We start from the raw sequence: 10,820 nt of genomic DNA, 5'->3' as shown, positions 1-10,820 counted from the left end.
AAGTCTGGTGTGATTCTGATAGGTCTGCCTTTATATGTTACTTGACCTTTTTCCCTTACTGCTTTTAATATTCTTTCTTTATTTTGTGCGTTTGGTGTTTTGACAATTATGTGACGGGAGGTGTTTCTTTTCTGGTCCAATCTATTTGGAGTTCTGTAGGCTTCTTGTATGCCTATGGGTATCTCTTTTTTTAGGTTAGGGAAGTTTTCTTCTATGATTTTGTCGAAAATATTTACTGGTCCTTTGAGCTGGGAGTCTTCACTCTCTTCTATACCTATTATCCTTAGGTTTGATCTTCTCATTGAGTCCTGGATTTCCTGTATGTTTTGGACCAGTAGCTTTTTCCGCTTTACATTATCTTTGACAGTTGAGTCAATGATTTCTATGGAATCTTCTGCTCCCGAGATTCTCTCTTCCATCTCTTGAATTCTGTTGGTGAAGCTTGTATCTACAGCTCCTTGTCTTTTCTTTTGATTTTCTATGTCCAGGGTTGTTTCCATGTGTTCTTTCTTGATTGCTTCTATTTCCATTTTTAATTCCTTCAACTGTTTGATTGTGTTTTCCTGGAATTCTTTCAGGGATTTTTGCGATTCCTCTCTGTAGGCTTCTACTTGTTCTCTAAGGGAGTTCTTTATGTCTTTCTTGAAGTCCTCCAGCATCATGATCAAATATGATTTTGAAACTAGGTCTTGCTTTTCTGGTGTGTTTGGATATTCCGTGTTTGCTTTGGTGGGAGAATTGGGCTCCGATGATGCCATGTAGTTTTGGTTTCTGTTGTTTGGGTTCCTGCGCTTGCCTCTCGCCATCAGATTATCTCTAGTGTTACTTTGTTCTGCTATTTCTGACAGTGGCTAGACTGTCCTATAACCTGTGTGTCAGGAGTGTTGTAGACCTGTTTTCCTGTTTTCTTTCAGCCAGTTATGGGGACAGAGTGTTCTGCTTTCGGGCGTGTAGTTTTTCCTCTCTACAGGTCTTCAGCTGTTCCTGTGGGCCTGTGTCTTGAGTTCACCAGGCAGGTTTCTTGCAGGGGAAAAGTTGGTCCTACCTGCAGTTCCAAGGCTCAAGTTTGCTCATGGGGTACTGCCTAAGTCCTCTCCGCTGTGGCAGCAACCGGGAAGATCTGCGCCGCTCTTTCCAGGAGCCTCCGTGCACCAGGGTTCCAGATGGCGTTTGGTGTTTTCCTCTGGCGCCTGGATGTGCACAGAATGCAGTCTCTTCTGGTTTCCCAGGCCTGTCCGCCTCTCTGAAGGTTCAGCTCTCCCTCCCACGGGATTTGGGTGCAGAGAACTGTTTATCCGGTCTGTTTCCTTCAGGTTCCGGCAGTGTCTCAGGCGCAGGGGTCCTGCCGCTCCCGGGCCCTCCCCTACGGGAACCCAGAGGCCTTATACAGTTGCCTCTTGGGCCAGGGATGTGGGCAGGGGTGGGCAGTGTTGGTGGTCTCCTCCGCTCTGCAGCCTCAGGAGTGCCCACTTGATCAGGCGGTGAGGTCTCTCTCCCACGGGGTTTGGGAGCAGAGAGCTGCTGCAGTCCGGGATCCGCCCTGATTTTAATTTCTGATCCTCTCTCAATTAGCTTCTAACCGTACATTGTTATTCTATCTTATCATTCATTTTATAACATTCATGCTCCATGAATTTGAAGAAGATAACAACAATTGCTGCTTAAAGTGTACTTCTTTTCCTTATAGTCACTCTATTGAAAAACATACTTTTGCCTATAATTATTGTTTTCTTTCTTTGACACAAGCTTTTTCCTTGAGTATAATAATACTGTTTTACTCTTTTAAATTTATCCTTTCCAAGTAAGACAATAGAAATCTTGTGGGGGTGCTTTGTAAATGAATATGAGCATGATCCCTATTGTCTATATTTTGATGTCTTCTACATTTGAAAAATGAGTGCTGATTCAGCAACTAAATCCTACACAGGCAACCACTGTGGAGAGTCCAGTGGAAGTATTCCAGGACTCCTGATGGATGTCAGATCCCCTTGGACTCATACACCTGACATTTTTAACTAGTATATTACCCTAAACCCAAGTTGTTGGGGTATTTTCTTTCATCCTCTAACTCATATCTCAGAAAGAACGAAGAATATCATATTGGAACAAGGTCACTTGATTCTATTTCATGATGTGACTAAGAAACCTGGAATCTCCTAGTCGTATTCCTGATTTGGTTATAAAGGAGAACATTCTGTTTTATTTCTCTAGTTACATACAGTACATTTCAGTGTAGATGCCTATTCCTCTACCATGCAAGGAAAGGTCCCTATAAATCTAAGTGATACAAATACAAGTGCTATTGTCTGGTCACCCTGGTTACACAATTCCACTGTGGAAAAGTCTCTGGAATCTACATGCCCCATATTTAAGTTTTTTGATTCACCAGTCTGAGTAATACATGTTCATGAGTCTGAACTTATTTTATCCAGGAGTTGTTTAGTTTATCTCTGTAAGACCAAGTTGCCTTCATATGACCTATGTTTGTATTCTTTTGTTAATTCTCAATATTATGTTCTGTTGCTCTGTAATACTAGGCAGAAATTCCATGTATGTAATTTTTTTCTTGCTTCAGAAATGGGAGAAACGGAACACACATATGTACAGGGATACAGGATGACGGAGTACAATTTATTGCATTCATTTCCTCCTTCCATTGTGTATGTCCCAAGGACCAAACCAAGGTTAACAGCCTTGGCAACAAATATCTTTACCTACTGAGCTATTTCACCCTTCCTAGTATATTTCATAATTTATTGTTGCAAGCCCAATTGCTACCCCATGCCAAAAAAAGGAATGTTTTCTTGCTGGTGTGTGCTATAATCTAAAGCATTTCTTTAGATTAAGTCATTGTCCTCTTTAATACCCTATTATGATACATATAATATCTGTGGGCATGCAGAAACACATATACACACATAATTTCACTGACATACACTGTCAATGCCCAATGCCCGCACTGACACTGTACCGAGAATCAGGCGAAAGCCTGCGGGAGTAAAGAAACACACACACACACACACAGAGGTTATTATTAGCCATTCTTTTGTAAAATTTTTAATGATATCACTTCAATACAGAAGCTTAGAGATATACATCCACAAATTCTCACCTACAAACTATATAGGAAGGTTTTTTATCAATGTGATATAAAACTAGAGATAACTTGGAAGAAGAAATCTTAACTGAGAAAAAATTGTTCATAAGATTGTCCTATGAAAAAGCCTGTGGGCACTTTCTTGATCAATAATTTTGTTGGAGGGCCCAGCTCCCTGTAGGTTGTCTCACTCCTGGGTTTATTGTTCTAGCTTTTATAAAAACACAGGCTGAGCAAGCGATAAATATAGACCAATAAACAATCTTCTTCCCATGTCTCTCTAACATTTCCTGCCTGCTTAATCACTGGGATATCTTCCCACCCTACCTGATGTAACTAGGATTTGTTTTAGTGATTTTGTGTTTTGGACTGATGGCTGGTAATGGGATCATAAAATAAGACTTAAGTTGAATCTTTCAACGTTCTTCAAAATGTGTAAAATAATTTTATTCTAATACCCTCATCTTTGAGACACAGGACATCATATATGAAAGGTCAGAAAGATTCTGCCATAAATATAGGCATCCTGAAAGGTTAATTCTTTACAACCAATAGGTCCAGGTAAGAACTAGGTAGATAAATATTAGCAAAATGATTGTACATTGTAAGGTTAGTTTATATAAGGAAGTAGCCATGTTTGAAAGTGTCATATAATTGAGGGCCAGATAAAGTACTAATTCAAAGAAAAAACTGACAGAATGTATCACAGATAAAATGTGCCCAATTCACATGAGAACAGCTTAGGAATAAGAGAATGCACAAGAGTAGAGAAAGAGAGACAAAACTAAACAAAAGAAAGACAGAGAGAAGTAGAGCAAGAAAGAGAAGTTGTGGTGTGTGGCATGGGTTTACGGAAGTTTTCTGGACATGGTTTTACAGATTCAGGTTCTGAGAGAACAAACTATTCACTGGGGAAAACAGAAAAAGCTGGAGAATTAGAAGGATCCAGAAGATTGTAACACATTGTCCAAGTTAATGTGAGTCCAAGCAGAACATCTCATGAAGATGCCAAGAGAAACCATATTGAATCAGTCAGCTTGGAAGGTTGGATTACATGGAGGCTAGAAGCTCCTAGTATTAGGTCTATAAATAGTAGAACAGAGGGAAAAAATACTCTGGCCTCAGCCTAAAGGATATATTTGAATAGCTTGGGTAAGACTCTTATCTCGTCACTTTATCTAAGAAAAGAAAAGTGACATTCACTTAGAAAGACATACAGACAGACACACAGACAGACAGAAACACACACACACACACATACACAGAGACACACAAACACACAAACATACAAACATAGAGTGGTGTGGGGAGGGAGGGAAGAAGAGAGGGAGGGAAGAAGGGAGAGTGCTTGCAGTCAACCATTGAACTGAGAACAAGGTTCCAAAGAGAGGAGTTACAGAAAGAACTGAAGTAGTTGAAGGGGTTTGCCACCCCATAAGAAGAACAATATCAACCAACCAAACCCCTGCCCTCCATCTTCCATGGACTAAACAACCATCCCAAGAATACACAAGGATGAGCCTATGGCTCCATCTGCATATGAAGCAGAGGATGTCCTTTTCAGGCACCAATGGGAGCAAATGCCCTTGGTCCTGTCAAGGCTTGATGCCCCAGTGTAGGGAACTGTCAGAATGGGCAGGTTGGAAGGAGTGAGTGGGTGACTGAGGAACTGCCCTCATAGAACAGGAGGCATGAGGGGAAATAATAGCTGGTTTCTAGAGGACAAATCAGGAAAGGGGATAATATTTAAAATGTGAATTAAAACAATCCCCTCCCCTAATGAAAGAAAAAGAAAGAGAAATGGAGAAAGAAAAAGTAAAACAAATGGGGGTACATAACTAAACAGATGCCGACTGGGTTCGTGGTGGTGTTATTCCCATGATAGTCAAGCATCTTCTGAGAATCCAAAGTCTTTGGGTTCCAGTGGAGTATGGTTGCAAAGCGGAAACTTAAAGGAATTGACGGAAAGGCACCACCAAGAGTGGAGCCTGCAGCTTAATTTGACTCAACACGGGAATCCTCACCCGGCCTGGACACAGACAGGATTGACAGATTGATAGGTCTTTCTCGCTTCCCTTTCTCACTTCATGCCTGTTCTTAGTGGGTGGAGCGATATGTCTGGTTAATTCCTATAAGGAAGAAGACTCTGGCATGCTAACTAGTTACGCGACCCCCTGAGCGGTCGGCGTCCCCCAACTTCTTAGAGGGACAAGTGGTGTTCAGCCACCTGAGATTGAACAATAACAGGTCTGTGATGCCCTTAGATGTCCTCGGCTGCATGTGCACCACACTGACTGGCTCAGCAGGTGCCTACCGTATGCCTGCAGACACTGGTAACCCATTGAACCGCATTTGTGATGGAGATCTGGGATTACAATTATTCCCCATAAAGAGGAATTCCCAGTAAGTGCAGGTCATAAGCTTGCTTTGATTAAGTCCCTGTCCCTTGTACACAGAGCCCTTCGCTACTGCTGATTGGATGGTTTAGTGAGGCCTCATCAGCCCATGGCCCTGTGGGAGGGCTGAGAAGATGGTGGAACTTGATTATCTAGAGGAAGTAAAAGTCTTAACAAGGTTTCTGTAGGTGAACTGGTGGAAGGATCATTAATGGAGAAGGCCGAGGTGGTGTCTGGTCCTTTCTTGGGCCTGTGTGAGTCCCTCCTCTCACCGGGAGGGGTGTCCCTGTGTCCTGGTCGCCATCGTGGCCCGTGCCACAGCCTGCAAGCCAAGTGAGCATTTCGGGAAAAGCAGGGATTGTTATGGAGCGGTGCGGGGAGGGTGTCAGGTCTGGTCCATTGAGGGATCTCCTCCATTCTCTCTCTCTCCCTCCCTCCTCTGCCTCCACCCACACCTCCGTGCACCCTCCTCTGCCTCCCCTGCCGCCTCCAGCACCTCCCTTGCCCAACACCGCCGGGTGCTGGGTTAGCGGAGTCCCATGTCCCTTGTTTCCCGTCTTTCTGATCCCGACCCTGTCATTTTTTTCTTTTCACATGTATCCTTTAGTTTCCCGTTGGCCGGCCTGAGGTGGAACCGCCTTGCCATTGGCCCCTCTCTTCCGGTGCAGCAGGGGCGGGCGGGGGAGCTTGTGCCAGTGTTAGCACCCATACAAGTCCGCTCACACCCCACATAGCCATACAACTCTTAGCGGTGGATCACTTGGCTCGTGCGTCGATGAAGAATGCAGCTAGCTGCGAGAATTAATGTGAATTGCAGGACACATTGATCATGGACACTTCGGACGCACTTGCGGCCCCGGGTTCCTCCCTGGACTACACCTGTCTGAGAATCACTTGAGGATCAATTGCCGCCCTCTTGCGGTTTCGCTGCCGCTGCGGGACGGGGGGGGGGGGGGTGTTGGGGTATGGGCGCATCGCGCGGCTTGGACTCTGCTCGCAGGGCCTCTCCCCTTGGCCGTCCATCTCCCGAAGGACAGACATGGGCAGTGTCCAGCGTTCGTCCACGCCTGGTTGGTCTGAGCGGGCCTCATCCTCCCCATCCACTGGCACCGCGCGCAGGCCAACCTCCTTGTGGCTCCTTCCTGCTTGCCCCGCCGCTCCCGCTCCCGTCCTCGCCCGCTCTCCCCACCATGTGGACGCGTCGGCATGGGCCGGTCGGGTGCCTGGGCGCCAGAGGGGCTGCGTCTCCGGGGTCGGTCATCGTGCCTCCGATCTGGTGGGAGGCAGGCCCTTCCCATGGGTTCGGTGCATCCACCACCACTGTGCACCCGCCAGTGCATGCAGAGAGAGTAACCTGCAAGCGTCGGATGGGGTGGGGGCCATACCTCACCCGCGGGGGCCTGTCTCAGGTACCTCTCCTCCCCCCTCCCTCTGCCGGGGGCCAACCGCTCGGGCGCCAGCCAGAGGGACACCGTGGCGTCCATGCGCTGACGCGACTTGCCCCCGGGATGTGGGAGCTGGCCGGGGTAGAGAGGTCGCAGGCCCCGGCCTGGGACCCCGGCACCCTCTCTCTCTCCTCTCCGTCCATCCGCCCGAGGCAGCACACGCGCCTTCCTTTCCTCCTTCCCCTCTCGACAGTGACCTCAGATCAGACGTGACGACCCGCTGAATTTAAGCATATTAGTCAGCGGAGGAAGAGAAAGTAACCAGGATTCCCTGAGTAATGGTGAGTGAACAAGGAAGAGCCCATCGCTGAATCCCTGCCGTGTGCCGTGGCGCGGGAAATGTGGCATATGGAAGACCCACTCCCCGGCGCCGCTGGTGGGGGGCCCAAGTCCTTCGGATCGAGGCCCAGCCTGTGGATGGTGTGAGGCCGGTAGCGGACCCAGGAGCGCCGGGCGCGGGTCTTCCCAGAGTCGGGTTGCCTGGGAATGCAGCCCAAAGAGGGTGGTAAACTCCATTTAAGGCTAAATACTGGCAGGAGACTGATAGCCAACAAGTACAGTAAGGAAAAGTTGAAAAGAACTTTGAAGAGAGAGTTCAAGAGGGCGTGAAATCGTTAAGAGGTAAACTGGTGGGGTCAGTGCAGTCCGCCAGAGGATTCAACCCGGCTGCACATGTTTGGCTGGGCCAGTGAACCCAGTGGATCTTTCCCGCTCCCCGTTCCTCCAGACCTCTCCACCTGCGCGACTATCTTCCCCCTCCACGCGTCCAGCTGTCGCCATCCCCGCTCCTCCCAATGCAGGGGGGGGGTCGGCGGGCGCTCCCGGGGCGGGCGCGGGGTGCGGTGTGGGAGCCTAGGTGGGACCTGGGGTAGGGTTGGTGGGTAATGCCTTCCCCCCCCCCCCCGCGTCGGTGACTGGCCACACTGGGCGTCCTTCCACTGTGGTGGTGCGCAAAAACCGGCTACGGGACCTCTGGGAAGGCCATGCAGGGAAGGCACTGCGGGGAAGGTGACTTGGGAGGCGGTGTGGCAACACCCGTGGGCCCTGGACCACCCCGCCCCGAGTATTACAGCACATCCTCTCCATACAGAAGACACTGACAGACAGACAGACAGACAGACAGACAGACACACACACACACACACACACAGGCACTCACACACACAGGGACACACACACACAAATACATATTTAAATATTTAAAATGATGTTTAAAAAAAACCAGTCTTCCTGTTTAACAGAGGTTTAAAGGGAAGTTGGCTGACAGAATGTTTTTGTGGGTTTTTATTCTCTTTTTTACCAAATAGGAGGTAGATCTGTTGGCCCTTTTATTAAAAGCCAAAGTATTAAGTGGCGAGCCGATGTTTCAACTTTTACCATTTTGTTCCTTTCACGAAAACCAGGTAGTGTTGTTTCTTTGACTTTTCCTTTTTGAAACAAAATGGAAGGAGCTCTACCAGTTGGCCTAGTTTCCCTGTTCCTTTTCCCTCTTCCACGGTATGCTCAATGAAATAAAGGAAATAAATGAAGTTTCTAGTCATTTATTTGTTTGGGAGACCCGAACTCTCTCTCAAGAGATATTTCCATCTCCACCCCCCCCCCCACACACACAGGAGGCCTACTCCCTGTATGTGGGGGAAGGGGGAGGGGTGGACAGGAGCTAGCTAAGAGGGGGTGGGGTGGGGCTGGAGAATATGCATGTCCCTGAAGGTCTGTCAGGGAAATACTGCTACTGCCCTAGCATGCTTTGCTTCAGTGCTGAGCCAGGCACACACACACACACACACACACACACACACACACACACACACACACACACACACACACAGAGAGAGAGAGAGAGAGAGAGAGAGAGAGAGAGAGCAATCAATCTGTTAATCTGTTTGTCTCCCTCCCCTAGTTTTTCAGACAGGGTTTCTCTATGAATTCCTCTGTAGACTGATAGCTCAGAGGGCAAAGCTGCTGGCTCTTAAAGGGCTAGGGAAAACATGAAGGCCTAGATGCAATGTGTAGGCCTGAGGGAACTGTTAAGGCCTAGATGCCCTGTGAAGGAGGCCTACATCATGTATACATATATACACACATATTCATATAAATGAATATGTATGTGAATGTGTATACACTCAGGTATCCTTTATTTTATTGGCTTATTTTGAATATAATTACCATACTAATCAAAAAGGAAATTTTCTTTGGCATCGGATTCTTCTTGAACAAAAAATGGATATAAATAATCACATATTCAGATGTTATGTCTAATATTGAGAAGATATTCCCAGATATGGTGTTAATCCATCATAGTCCATGTGTGAACACAAAACAGACGTAGTAAGAATTTTGGCAAGTGGATTTTGAAAACTTATATAGGGTTATTAAGAGCAGTGGTAACATTTTTTAACTTGATATTTTATATATTTACATTGCAAATGTTATTCCTTTGCCGAGTTACCCACTCTCCCACAACCCACCCCCTGCTTTCATGAGGATGCTTTTCCTCCCATCCACCCACTCGCACCTCAATAGCATACCATTCCCCTGCACTAGAGAAAGGAACATTCACAGGACCAAGGGCTTCTCCTCGTACTGATGCCAGACAATGCCATCCTCTGCTCCATATGCAACTGAAGCATTAGGCTTTTACATGAGTACTATTTGGTTAGTAGTTTAATCCCTGGGAGCACTGGTAAGTCAAGTTGGTTGATATTGTTGTTCTTCCTATGGGTTTGCAAACCATTTCAGGTCTTCCTTCACTCCTTCATGGAGTCCGATGGTTAGCTTCAAGCATGCTTGTCTATATCAGTGAGGTTCTGGCAGAGTCTCTAGGGAGACATCTACATCAAGCTCCCATCAATAAGGACTTCTTGGCATCAGCAATACTGACTAGGTTTGGTGGCTGCAGATGTGATAGATCCCTAGATGGGGCAGCATCTAGATAGCCTTTCCTTAAGTCTCTGCTCCAGTGTGTCCCTATATTCCCCTCCCTCTTGAGTGTTTTGTTCCCCCTTCTAGAAAGGACTGAAGTGTACACATATTGTTCTTCCTACTTCTTGAGCATCATATGGTCTATGAATTGTATCTTGGGTATTACAAGCTTTGGACTAGTATATACTAACTGTGTTCATTCACTCAGGATGATAATTCCTAGTTCTATCCATTTGCCTAGGAATTTCATGAAGTCATTGTTTTTAAAAGCTGAGTAGTACTTCATTGTGTAAATATGCCACATTTTCTGTATCCATTCCTCTGTTGAAGGGCATCTGGGTTCCACCTTCTGACTGGAGGGCCTTTGCAGTATATCTCTTCCAGTCTCTCTCTCTCAGACGTGCTCAAAAGTTTTTGTCCTGGGTGATTCTAGAATCCCATAAAATTACAAAAGCATTTTAATTAAATTAAAATATAGCAAAAGTTAAAACTATGGATAAACTCTCTTCAGCTTTATCTTTTCTTGATTATTATCAGTATTTAAGATAAATACTGGGTGACAACAGCAAATTAAGAATTACCCTGTAGTCCCTTAACCATTTTCTATGTATCTGTGGTGTTGTGTGTTGTAAGAATGTTGGTGAATGTGAGTGTGTGGTGCATGCCTGTAACTGTGTGACTTTATCCAGCTGTGCATGTGTTTTTGGAGTTCTGAGAAGGATTTCCAGTGTCTTCTTTAGTGCTGTTCACTGTTCTTGACATAAGTTCTCTTGTTGAACTTGAAATTCAGTGTGGGATTGGAGAACTGGTCTGTGAGCCCTCAGGATTCAGAGGTAATAGTTATGTGTAGCTATCCCCTATGCCTGGCATTATGTATACATGCTGAATATTCACACCCAGGTCCATATGTTTCTACCCTCTGAGCAATTTCCCAGTCCTAGAGTGATGAATGTTTGCTTA

At 46.1% G+C, this 10,820-nt stretch overlaps 1 non-coding gene across 1 annotated transcript; it reads left to right on the top strand.

The window, feature by feature from the left end:
• The first annotated feature begins 6,233 nt into the window (after window positions 1–6,233).
• On the top strand, window positions 6,234–6,386 carry LOC134486011 (5.8S ribosomal RNA). The gene has a single exon (XR_015679246.1). It is a non-coding gene; the product is annotated as a 5.8S ribosomal RNA (ribosomal RNA).
• Window positions 6,387–10,820: the final 4,434 nt, after the last annotated feature.

This window comes from Rattus norvegicus, chromosome 2 (assembly GCF_021556685.1).
Source record: "Rattus norvegicus strain SHRSP/BbbUtx chromosome 2, alternate assembly SHRSP_T2T, whole genome shotgun sequence".
Taxonomy (NCBI): domain Eukaryota; kingdom Metazoa; phylum Chordata; class Mammalia; order Rodentia; family Muridae; genus Rattus; species Rattus norvegicus.
This window is presented reverse-complemented; position numbering and strand designations above follow the sequence as displayed.